Raw genomic sequence first — 13,826 nt, forward strand, 5'->3', positions numbered from 1 at the left:
CTTAAAAAGTCAGTATTGTAAAACCAATTTTTTAGTGGATATGTGTATTTGCATCCAAACAAAACATAATCAAGTAGAGAAGCGTTACCAAAGTGTTGATGAAATATATCCATAAAAATGGACTTAGGTGTGTATAATTCTAGAATTCTGTTAACAAAAAGACAATGCACAAAAATCTGGTGACGAGTCTCCTTCTTTTTATTCAAGATCTTCTTGTCCGCCATATTGGTAGTAACCTAAAAATATTACAATCACATATCAAGAAGATGTTTTACATGAAGATTTTTGGCTCTACCTCTACCGATGTAGCTTTTAGTTTTACCTCTACCAAAGTTAGAACTAGAAGTTATAGAGGGAGTTAAAACAAGAAGTAAGTGAATTACGAGTGTTAGTTAAAAAAATAGGTCGTTTTAGGGAAGGGGTAGATTCTTCTTCCGTATTAGGTTTAAGCAGACTGACCAGAGTCTTTACTCCTTTATAGTTGCCATATGACATCAGAAAAGTTCCAGGTTCGTTTTGTTTAAGCTCTTTGAGAACTTCAATCATCATGTTGCGGAAGTGAATGAAAGCAATTTGAGCTAAAACCAAGTTACAAGCTAGTCTATCCAGCCATGAACCTATTAATGATAAGTGAAATTCTGCAACTTTTTTGGGAATAATAATTCTAGGTGATTAATAATGTACCAAACCTCATGATCAAACCAAATGATGCTTGATTCGCATGTTGCTTTGTTGTCAAGGAACTTGCAGGCACATTTGATATAGGGCCTGTAAATGTTCCAAATAGAATCTGAATAGTAGTTTGCATTTGGCTTGGAGAAAGCCATAATACCCTTTGTGCACCCGTAAATCCCAGTATTAGTAGATCATTTTGCGGGATCCAAAAAGTTCATGGAAAAGGGAGCATTGATTAACTCTCCTTTATCCAAAAATTGGATACCTTTAAGAATATGAACCCTACAGTCATCCTTGTAGGCAGCAGGCGAATTGGCTAAGAAAATCCAAGATTCAAGTGAGATAGGCCCCAGAAATCCTTTGGTAGGAAGGGTCCAAAGTTGATTGTCCACACTTGCACCTTCAACCTCTACTTGTTTTGAAGGAAGAAATCGGATGCATTTCGACACTTTAGGAACCATTTCTAAAAGAGTGGACTCACTTAGTGAGCATAACTCATGTTGAAAATTCTTAACATCTTTCAGTACCGCCAGATTGCAATTGAAGATACTACTTGTAACATTGATTGTCGAAGCAGCCGGTGTAGTAATGAAGGTTGGGTTGAGTCTGCATAACTTTTTAAGAAAGTTGGTTAACTCTGCACCCGAGGAGGAAAAGGTAGCAAGAGACTGTGTGTGCAATTTCTGAATCAGAAGAAGTTGTTTTGATTCCTCTTCTAAAAGTTTAAGTCCTTCCTTCTTATTTTTAACCAGAGCTGCTAAGAGTTTGATCCAATCGTTGAACGAAAGAAGTTGTAGTAAAGAACCATGAGGATAATTCTCTACATTTGTTAATCCAATAATAAGTTTAGATGCAATTGCATCTTCAATGCAACGTAGAACATAAATACTCGCTTTAGAAGAAGCAAGCTCAATAGGAAATTCCAACCCAAAGGCCAAGAATCAGTCTGAAAAATAAATCATCATAAATTAGAGAAAAGTAGAAAGAAAGCTATAAAAGGTTACAACCATTTTTATTTTTTTTTTTGCAGCTCTAGCAAGGAAAGGTCTGTATCTATATGCAGGAAACATCAAAGGACACCTAAGAGTATGATTGTACAATTTGGCACGGGCCATTCTCAATTTTTTCTTGATAGCTTCTATATATTTTGGGGATCTAAGAATCCGCATTCGGGCAGTGTACTTGTAGGGTTGAAATACGTGACAAAAAGCCAATGAAAAATTAAAGAGGTAATACACACAACCTTTAAACCAGTCAATCCGATGATGTGAGACCGCGGGGGACTAGATCGTGCAATTCACCTCCCAACCATGTCCTCTATAGGCCCTTGGCATGGCTAAATATAGGATCCCCCTTAACGCACGTCTGTCTTGGCCCTTGGCCTTGTCCGGACCTACCCTTGGCATGACATTATTCCCCCCTTGGAGAAGCGTTTTCATCCTCGAAAACAAGAGTGGTGATACACTAAAGTTTTCCACAATGGCATCCTTCGTGGATCCAACTGTACATTTGATTGGAACACGGTTCAGTGGGAGGTTGAATGAAATCAAGAATAACATCTTGATTTTCCACATTGTTGTCTCTTTACAACCATCTTGGTGTCTCATATACAACATAGTGTATAAAGTCCATTTAGAACTCTCTTGAGTATGCTAAACGAGTTATCACAACTAAGTCAAGCCTAAACTAGTACCTCTTTCACTTTCCATGAAAGTAACTTGCTGACGTAACTCATCAGCCAAGTTTAAATCCTTGACTTGTTATCTTCTCGTATTAGTAAACAACCTCACCATAACACGTGGTCAAGGTTGAGAACCTGAATTATACTTGAAGAGACTAAACCTAGTCGCAAACTTGCTGTCTCATAAAATCTAATATCTAACCAACCCAAATGATTTTCTCATATTAAACTGATCATTTAATGTGGGATAATAAACAAGAACATGGGTTATAATATAGACATGTGCTTACGGATCTATCTCAACACGGGGCCAATGGTAAAGGGGCCAAATGAGAGATGGTCTGTTAAAGAGCAATGCTACCTAATGGAGCTTAATAGACCTTAGGGTTAGCTTCATTAAAGACCTCCAAAAGTTATTGTTAAAAAGTCCTTTGACCTTACGCAAGCTAGAGCTAACCTCAAGGTGGGAATAGTACCCAAGCATGAGGTGCTAAGACGCTTAAAGTGGTTGTGGGAACCTTGCCCAAAGCTTGAGGTGATTTTTATGCTTAAATGACTAAGGTTTTTGAACTGTTAAATTCAAATAAGTTCTCAAGAGGCATGAACATCCATGCTTGATTGACTAAGGCTTGAAGTATTCAATTCAAAACAAATGACTTAAGAAGCATAAAAGACACATGCTTGCTTGATTGAATAAGTCCTTGAAGTATTCCATTCAACCAAATGACTTAATAAGCATAAAAGACACATGTTCAAATGATCCTCCACATGTGGCCCTCATGATGTGCTTGAATGCTATTGGTTAGGTTTTAAAGGGGTCCAATGAGAATTTAGATACATAAAAAGAGATAATTAAGTTCTTTCTCTCAAAAGAGGAAAAAGAGGACACATGTCCAAAGGAAATATTAAAATAATACAAGAGAGGGAGAGAGAGAGAGAGAGAGAGAGAGAGAGAGAGAGAAAGAGAGAGGTGGACCAAGCATGAGAGAGAGGGTATACTCTCCCACACACACACACACACACACACATTCTCTCATTGTGTGGAGTGCAAAATGCAAGAGCTCCATCTCCTTCTGCAAGTTTGTTGAGCAGTGGAGAGCCTACACCAACACTCTTTGCTATGGAATGCAAATCCAACCAAGAGCCATGTTTCAATGCTTAAGCTTGCCATCTTCTTCATCTTCATTACTATGCTATTATGCTATGCTAAGTAATAAGAGTGATGATAAGTGAGAAATTATTTCTTTCTCCTATGGAATGTTTCTTCTTCCTCTTCCCTACCCTCATTCCCTGCTCGCTCTCTCCACCTTCGAAGGTGTTTGAGGCCTTGGGATTGAGGCTTGGGATAGTTAATGCTATTTGCAAAGTTTATGTTAAGCTCGTGATGCATGAAGCTTTCCATCTTCATAGCATCACCAAGGTCACAAGGAACACAAATATTGTATTGTAACAAAGTCTCTCTTGATGGGAGAATCTATATTACAAACGCCTTTTGGAGGGGGGACCGACTCCAAGTAAATCCGGTCCTCATGTATTGTCATGTTCTCTAATACTCTCTCTCTTGCAAAAGTATTGTTCATGCCAAGTAAATTAAGTACTATGTTTATGTTGCTACAATCAATTAAGTTCATCTCTAAGTTCTCAAAGTAAATCTCACAAAAATGCTCACTCTAAGACTTTGTCCGTAGCACCAAAGGTACCATCATAGGTAAGGAAAGAGATGCTCTTCCCTCCCTCTTTGAATTTCTTCAACTTGGACGACCTCTTCCATGTGGCATAGGATTTCCTATGGCCTCTTCTTTTTGATGGTTCAAAGGTTGCACCATCACTTTCTTCAAAAGGTGAAGAATTTGAAGAAGGTGGAGAAGAGGGTGACCTCTTTCTCGCCTTTTTCTTGTCTTGATCTTTGTCGTCTTCACCATAGCTTTCATAAGAGGAAGAGGATGAAGAAGATGGAGAAGAGGGTGTCCTCTTTCTTGCCTTTTTCTTCTCTTGCTTTTTATCATCCCTCTTTGAATTATGGCGTGGAGAAGAGTGTGATGGTCTTCTCCGCTTTGGTGGTGATGGAGAGCGTTTAGCCCGCCGTCTTTGTGGAGCCATCTCCGCCGAGGTGGCGGGAGACTCGCTTCTTTCTCGTTCCTTCGGTGGAGGCTCTTGAGTTCTCCTTTGGGAAGGAGATGCATCATCAAGAAGTAAATTCTTGAGCCCTTCATATGGATTCTCTTCTTCTTCCCGAATTGGAGAGAGACCTCTTTTGGTAGTCTCACAAGGAGGCTTCCTAGATGTTCTCTCGTCATGGTGATGAGCTTGGAGAATCCCGTGAGCACGGAGCTGCCGTTGCACTTCACTTTGGAGAGATGGATTGCCCATGGCTTGCTGAAGCTTAGAAACAAGATAGTTAACAAGCATTGAAGCATCATTAGTAGCTTGCTCATGAGCAAAATCAAAGTTATCAACATTAATTTCACTCTCTTTACTATTGTCAACAATTCTAACAACTTTTAGGTGTACTTTGGCACTTCAAGCCCTAGTTGCTACTTCTCTTTACCCCTTTAGAAAAAGCACTAAAGCTACTGTACCCGCGGCTCGAATACCATTAATTGCAAGGAATAGAAGAGAGGGTCTTTCGACACCAAAACAGCACCGGCTCCTGTCAAGCTTCTAATAGCTCAATAGTGGTTAAGACGTAGGCAAGCCCCGTAGGACTCCACTATTAAGACCATAGCTCTCGACGGTGATGCCCCGTTAACTACACGAAGGCAAGCACACTGCAAGGCTGAAAAATCCCTATTCTACTTACTCACAGGCAATTAATAATACCAACCATTTGTAGCTAGCTTGAGGACCTCCCTTCTTGAGCAAGAAAAGAGAAACCTTGAGCTCTGATACCAATGTAACATTTAATGGCCTAATAACTTATGTGTAGCGGAAATTAGCATGAACATAGTGGGCATTTCATTAGAATAGATTCCTAATGAGAATTACAAGAGTGCTTGGGTGGAGAGAGCAACCAAAAAGCATAACACCTAGTTAGATAGCATCCACAATACTTTCAAAAGAGAGAGAAATTAAGCTATTGACAACAGTTGAGGACCGGATTTTCATGGAGCCGGTCCCCCCTCCAAAAGGCTTTCTATTATGGTTTCTCCCATCAAGAGAGACATTGTACAATACAATTCTTTGTGTTCCTTCAAGACTAGCTAGTGCAATGAAGATGGAAACTTCATGCACTAAGCAAAACACTTAACAAACACAACTTGAATTATCCCCGTTCTCAGACCCAAGACCTCACACACCTTTGAAGATGGTGAGAGCTAGCAGGGTATGAGAGTAGATTGAGAGGAAGAAGGAGTATCTTACGAGAAAGATGTACATCTCCTCACATAATCACTCATATGTAGCATAGCTTAGCTTAGTAATTAGCTTGGTAGAGGAGATGAGTGCATTGAAGCTTGGCTCTTGGTTGGATTTGCATCCACATGCCAAGAGAGTGTTGATGTAGGCTTCTATCTCACAAGCTTGGAGTAGGTGATGAGTTCTCCATTAAAGCTTGGGGAAGAGATAGTCTTCTCTTTCTTCACACATGAGCTTGTGTGAGTGTGTGTGTGTGATAATGCCTTGCAAAAATCAGCCCCCTCTCTCTCTTGGGCGAGCCCTCTTGCTAATTGCTCTTGCTGAAGCCTCATTGGCCCTCCCCAAGTCAAGCCAATTACAATTAAGCAGCATAAGTGATAGCCTTTTGACATGTGTCTCCCTTTCTCCTTTTGTGAGAGCTTTAGGTAATTAAATAATTAAACTAAACTCTCATTGGACCCCTTTGCCTCCTGGCCAATAGGAATCAGGCAAGACATGGGGCTCCCGAATGCTCATTGGACCCCTTGGGAGACTGCCCAATAGTCTTCTAGGAGACTTAATTCTCATTGGTTTCTTTTATTAAATGTTTTTAAATTAATTAAACTAGATTTAATCTAGCTTAATTCTCATTGGTCCACTTCAAGGGTCATCCAATAGAAATTGGGCACACCTTGTGGGCATCTGGCCTAGGGAGCTGACATGTGTCCCTCATTCCCTTTGTGTAAAGGGAGCCTGTGTGTGTGTGTGTGGCTTTCTCTCTCATCCCCTACCTTTAGGGCTCGCCCCCTCCCATGTAGGGATGTGCAAAGACTTTTAGGGCACACACACAAAGCATCCAATTTTCCCTAGGGTTGACCTTTGGACACAACCTTTGAATTTTGGAACCTTAGCATTTTGGAAGTCTTAATGGGCTGAACCTTAGGGTCTTTTTAGCCCATTGTTGCACATGGATCTTTTGCAGATGGCCCCCCCTTTGCACCCCTATTTTCCCTCCTTTGGATCCCTACTGTGGCCGGTCTGCAAGCTTAACCAATATTCTAGCTTTTTCTTCCCTGGCTTTCCCCACATTAAATGATCAGTTTAATATGAGAAAATCATTTAGGAGAATTAAATATTGATTATTATGACACTAATTATCTTAATTGAGCTATTCTCAAAGTTCATAGGCCATTAGCATTACACTTGTTTTAATTTATAGTAAGCAAATTCTAACTAGAGCAATACATGCTTACTAATTGGATTGCTTGGTGCTAATGTACGCACTTTGCATATCCTTTAGCACAAGATTACGCTTTGTAATCTGCCTATCCCCGTGGATACTGGCAGTAGCATAACTGTGTAATCTGCCTATCCCCTTGGATATTGACAGTAGCATAACTGTTGTAATCTGCCTTTCTCTTTGGATACTGACAGTAGTGAGGTGTTTGGGATTCCCCATGGTTTACAGACAATCTTCTAAATGACTGGCAAATAGGGATCACAATGTCATACAACATTGCTAAGGAAATGACAATGTCATGAATAACCATCTTGGTTAACTTGAAAGATCCACAAGCAACCGAACCGAGCCATGACCTCTATTGGTGATTGGTAGATCCAAACATAATCTCATAGAGATACTGCACATAGAGTGCAAAATGCTTCATAGCACTAAGGTGATGAATATGCATGCCGCTCCAAATCAGCCTTTGCTAAACACTAGGGCCCATAACACCTAGTGTGCATGCATTTAGCAAAATACAGATCTGAACCTGTATATGCATGACCATCCTTCCTAATACTTATGGCCAATGTGATGCTCCTAGCACACATTCAAGAGGAGTGTAAACAATTCTAAAAAGAAACTAAATACTTTCTACTGCAATCATTTGCGAGCCTTGCTGAAACGTTTGAACCGTAATAGCAGGTGAAACATTAATCACTTCTAGGGGCAAACAATGAAATCTTTTCATTAACAACTCATAGCCTTGCTATATGCATAAACAACCATCCGTTAAGATTGGTTAGCAGCACTTGTACGTTAACAAGTCATTCTGAGTATCCGACAATTTTTTGTCACTGAAATTGTTCCTGATATGACATGCAAAAAATGGTCTAGGAAACGGATTTGAGCAGCACCTAGGGACGTCGTCGCGACACATAATTGAAGTAGCGGTGCCAATGTCAATCCCACAGACTCATATTCTCCAAATGTGGAATATGTTGTAAGGATGTCTGAAAAAAGAACATCCTTCACGTACAAGATGTACTTGGGTGTGGAGGTAACTGTAAACACGCATGCAACGTGCGTGAGAGAGACCCTCATTATCCATGCTCCACACTGGCTAAACCGAACTCCTCGAGTTCCTAGGCCATGTTGTATCCCATACGACAACATGTGCCAAATCAAACCCTACAAGTGGGTCCATAGCTGTGTAATACAGAAACTTATTTTGGACACTACAGCCCAAATTTTTTGGCTCTGACATGACCTTGTCATTTCTCTTAAGAGCAAAAATGGATAGCATAGTTTATGCATCCTATGTGGAAAAAGCAAACAAAAAGAAGCAAAACCAAATCAAATGCATACCTGGAGGTGGAATATAGTGTTCACTTATCCGTAGTGAAAGGCACCTGCCCAAATTCTCCGCGTGCAACCTAGGAGCACGAATTTGAAAATGCAAGTAGTATTGCACATGTAACCTTGGGGGTTGCCATTGCAATCCAAACCCTTGGATAGACATTGCATGAAAACTGTTGAAACTAGTAGCGGACAATGACCAAAAGAGTCGATTGTTTCTAATAGTGAGGAAAATCAACTTTGAAAGTTGAACTTGTCTACTACCCCTTGGCAGTTTGCAAACTACTTTCCTTGAAAGTCCAATTGTGATGAGGTCAAATCATGACTCTTGACACCTATGAAGTGATTGTGTATTAGCTGGGTCATACCCTAAAAATACCACTCCTAGATACATAACCAATGCTACAACTAAGTAGCAGATTTTCTTCAGCTGGAATCTTATTCACAACTAAGTCGTGAAGATCTGAAGTGCCCACCGTTTATATATATATATATATATATATATATACAACGATCACAAGCCCATCCAGCAGTCTCAATTCATCGTGAATAGAATAGTTGATATTATTACGGAAGCGTAAACAATAATGTAGTGGAATCCACCGTACTGGCATGCCATGCATGCACAACAGAAGAATAATGTAAAAAGTCAGTGGCTTTACCGACGGCTTGGAGCCAATGGCATACGTACCTTGCACGATTTCACTAGCATAGATACATCATAGTTCGTCATTTGAAAACATAAACTATGAACTTATATCCACTAACTACCAAAGATAGGTGCCATTATCCTAGATCTGAAGTCAATGGATAGTATAGTGGCACATAATAGAAGCCTTGCTTCACATGAAGTCTGTCAAAGCACTTTGCTTTGCATAGTGCACTTCTCATGGATTCTATCAAAGCACAGTGCTTGGCACATGAGAGAAATCTTTTGCAAAACAAAAAGTAAAGAAGAGAAAAACAAGCATAACTTGAGCGGTCATCGCGTGAACGTGGTTCATACCTATTTATGTTGTTAAATTTGAGCTATCGGATGTCCCTTGCATGCCGTCTTGGTTGGGTGCATTCCGACCTCTAGTGAAGAAAAAAATGTAGACTTATTGCAAAGTTTCCCAAAATTCGTATGTTCATAGCATATTCCAAATTTTGGAAACTGCTATGTAGTATGTCTTAAAGTGAAGCCTTGCTTCCTAGAAGTCCATTAGAAAGATGAGAGAGAATTGATTCTGAGTGCTCATAGCAAATAGGTATTCCTGTTGACACACATGTGTCAAAGTAGAAGAGGATCGACCATGTCAAAATTTCATAGAGCCTTGTCGAATTGTGCAGCTTATTGAGAATCATGAGATTGCCCAAGAATGATAGAGGTAGCATCTAAAATGAGCTAACAATTGTCATTTATTGCAAAACACATTTTTTGTAACCACTACCCTTGGCACTGGAAGGTGTAGCATAGTTGTTGATGCCAATCTGTTTCATGTATAGTTTTTTGCCCGTACTATGGCAAGTTATAAATATTATGGAGTGACCGTGCACCCAATGCATAAACATAGGTATGGAGCCTTGCTCTTGAAAGCCTTTCTTTTCCTTGGTTTTGAGCGGTTTGTCTCTTCCTCGACACTAGGTCAGAGATACAAGCTTCAATGTTATGAAAACTGTAGGACAACAGTTGTTTACACAAGCCTTGCTAGTGGGTGGCCCCATACAGAGTCCTACTCCATAGGCAAAATATGCTTTATGTATCCAATGTGTGGCGCCATGCTCCTGAAAGCCTTGCTTCCCCCCTCCTCGACGTAGCACATGGAGGAGAGATCAAAAATATAATAACCGACGTAATATAGAAGCCGATTATTAAGAATTGATGTACCGTAGTGCATCTTATGACATTGTCAGTTTAAACAGAGTTAAATGAAATTAATCCTATCGATTGTTGACCTTGTCGAACAATGTACCGAACTTGAGAACATCTATATTAATTGCAGAAACAAAGCGTGCCTGTGTTGCCCAATACTATTGGCATGCACGTTTTGGCAGTTACTCTCGAAACCCTGTCGGATCTTGCTTTCCGACAATGGGTTGATCACGGATATTTTGAATTTCAGTGATTGCAAAAAACTTGCCTAGGAGCCATGCTTTGGCATGTGTGATCAAAACTAGCAACAAGCCTTGCCTATGCATCTAAATTTGAACTTGTTGATCTCCATCTGTACGTTTTTGTAAAATAACTAAAAATAACCGCATATACGGATTAAAAAATCAACTTGAATGAAAGAGAATACCTAATGTTGATATTGCAATACACATCAAAATGCCTTGATATCGGAGTTTTGATTCCCTTATAAAAAACTCCACTTGATTCCCATATAATGGATGTGTTTGTGGCGGCTTTGAATCCGTTGGATGGCTCATAGCCCTTGAACCATGCACGGAAATGACCTTGGCTCTTCATAGTCTCTTTTGATGCATTTCTCCCTTGTCCAGGGTTGCTTGTAGCCATAGCCCTAGACCGTAGGATAATCCAAGAAGGTGACAATCGATCCGCTCAATTGCCAAAGTGGTGAAGCGATTGACGCTGCAAGGGCTTCAAGCCTAGCTGTGAGAAATTTTTGCATGCTACTGCAAAATTGCTGAATGCAAGTTCTAATGGTCACCCTACATGCCTTCCATGCCGACACCTTGCAAGCTTTCCCTGTTCGATTGCTACTACTGTGGGATAGGCCCCTTAAGGCCTTTGAAGAGTGGCCACCTTTTTTGACTGTGGGTGGCCCTCCAAGTGAGAAGAAATAAACTATGGTGGCTTTTGTCGAATTGTGGGAAAGAGAAGGGGAGTGGGTGCCCGATGTAGGCCGAGTCGAAGGGCGACCATGTGTTGAAAAAGCCTCCACAGGTCAGGGCGACCCCGATGAGCCCATCATCTCAAGGTTTCATACAGGTCAATGACTGGGCTCCATCCTTCCTAAGCGGGCCTGCACACGGTCGTCTTCGACCCCGACTCCTCCTCCCTCCAAGGGACCTTTCTCACAACCTGTGTCCATGGAACTCAGAGAGAGAGAGAGAGAGAGAGAGAGAGAGAGAGAGAGAGAGAGAGAGAGAAGCAAAACACTAGTCTTCTCCTTCCTCCCTGGCTACTCCTCCATGCCCCACTCCCCTGAGCTCTGATACCAGTGTGAGACTGCAAGGGACTAGATCGTGCAATTCATCTCCCAACCGTGTCCTATATAAGCCCTTGGCCTGGCTAAATATAGGAACCCCCTTAACGCACGGCTGTCCTTGGCCTTGCCCGGTCCTACCCTTGGCATGACATGGGATATAATAAATGTGTGTATGTATCCCAATTAGATAATCAGGTCAACACCTAATAATCTAATTTTTTTGTATCTTTGCCATACTCTTGGACATAAATTGACAAAGCAAGTTTATGCCCTTGTGCCTATGTGTGTATGTTGGAGTATTAATCTATATACTTTATTCACAATTTGAACAGTATATTCAAAAAGAGACATGACAATGATTAATAAAAGTGATCACATACATGTTTTTTTTACAAAAAAAAACTATGTACATTTGAAGGCAAGCTGTGAAGTGGATACTTAGGTATCTAAAAGGGACAACAACAAATGCTTTGTATTTTGGAGGAACTGATATTTTTCTAGAAGGGTATGTTGATGCATATATGGCAGGTGACAAAGATACTCGAAGGAGCACTACTGGCTATGTGTTCACGGTTGGAGGCATAGCAGTAAGCTGGGCTTCAAAGCTGTAGAAAGTGGTTTCACTTTCTACCACGGAAGCAGAGTATGTAGCAATGATGGAGGCAAGCAAAGAAATTCTATGGCTTCACAGATTCTTAGAAGAGCTTGGATTCAAACAAGACAATTGTGTCTTGTACAGTGATAGCCAAAGCGCTATCCATCTTGCGAAGAACTCAGCCTTTCATTCAAGGACAAGGCACATTGAGGTGAGATATCACTTCATACGCACTCTTTTGGAAGAGGGACATCTAAAGCTAAGAAAGGTGCATACAAGTGAAAATCCTGCAGACATGTTTACAAAGGTGGTCAACAAGGAGAAGTTGAGATTTTGCTCATCTTCAATCGACATTCAAGGATAAGAAGCCAGAATGGAAAGCAGCCACAGGTTTGGTTTGGAGATCAATCTCCAAGTGGGAGATTGTTAAGTATGGAGCTTGATTTACCCTTGTAATTTTCTGTGGTAAAAGCGCACATTTGTAAGGCCCCCATTATGAGGAGAAGCCATCGTGCGTGAAGGAAAATCACTCGCCAAAAACCAAAATTTTCACGGCCAAAAATTAGGGGCAAATTTTCCGCCCCTGAGACTTTTTTCCCCTCGTTGGAATATTATGGCCGACGGCGGCCGGAAAGTGGTCGGAAAACAACCGTCGGTTGGCCGGTGGCCGGTAGTCAATGGTCGGTGGCCGGTGGTCGGAAGTCAATGGCCGGTGGGAATTCGGCCGGTGGCCGAATTCAAAAGCGGACTTGTCTTCTCAAGGGCGGCCACACATGGGTGGATTGAAGGGTCCGATTTGGACTAATCTACACAAGGGCGGCTACACATGGCTGCCTCTCATGAGAGAGGGCAGCCCTTTTGGCCTATAAAAGGAGGCCATTTCTACACACATTTCATAGTGTGAAGTTGATGCAACAAGGTGAGTGTGAGGTGGTGAGAGTGAAGCAAGGCGGGAGCTCCATTAAGGGTATAATCCCTTTGTAAACTACTTCTTGTTTAGAAGTACTAAAGCCATTGAGTGGCTGCTTTCCCGTGGACGTAGCCCACATTGGGTGAACCACGTATATCGTGTGTACTCTCTCTCTCTCTCTCTCTCTCTCTCTCTCTCTCTACTCTATAATCTCGTGTATGTAAATTTGTCTCTCTCCATTAAGTAATCTACTCAATTATCTATTTAGCTACGTCTTATTTCCTAACAAATGTATGGATGCAAGTTCTCTAGTCGAAAGTGACTTTTTGAGGTGTTTACAAGAGGATAGGGGTGTTGTGAATACCCTCATCTATATAAAGGCATCTCTGTGTATCTTGGCGTGTTCCCATTCCCCCTCTACATCTTTTGGTGCCCCCACTGAACGATCACAGCGATTGCTCCACGGTAAGGTTCTAAAGATGATGCATGGTATCAAGACGATGCCTACTGGAGATAAAGCTATTATAGATTGGTTTTTTGGTTTTGAGATCTACTTGTTAGAGATGGAAATCTATGAAGATGAAGCAAAGTTGAAGGCCCTACCATTAGCACTGCAAGGAAAAGCTAGAGTACGGTTTGAAGGATTGAAGTTTGCATATCGGTGGTTGCCACGCCAAGTTCAAAAGCAGTTTATTGAAGCATTCATAAGTGAGTTTTGCCATCAAATTGGAATGCACAGTTGAGTGCCTCAAAACAGGATGTAAGTGAAGATTTTGATTTGTTTTTGAAGAAATTTGATTTGGGAGAAAATAGTTGTTGTTACATGCATACGGAATGGGGATTGTTTCAAAGAAGAACAATTTCTAGCCTCCCTGCATATGAGAATTAAAGAGACG

Source organism: Adiantum capillus-veneris, chromosome 28, assembly GCF_014529385.1.
Source record: "Adiantum capillus-veneris isolate H3 chromosome 28, ASM1452938v2, whole genome shotgun sequence".
In the NCBI taxonomy this organism is placed as follows: Eukaryota; Viridiplantae; Streptophyta; class Polypodiopsida; order Polypodiales; family Pteridaceae; genus Adiantum; species Adiantum capillus-veneris.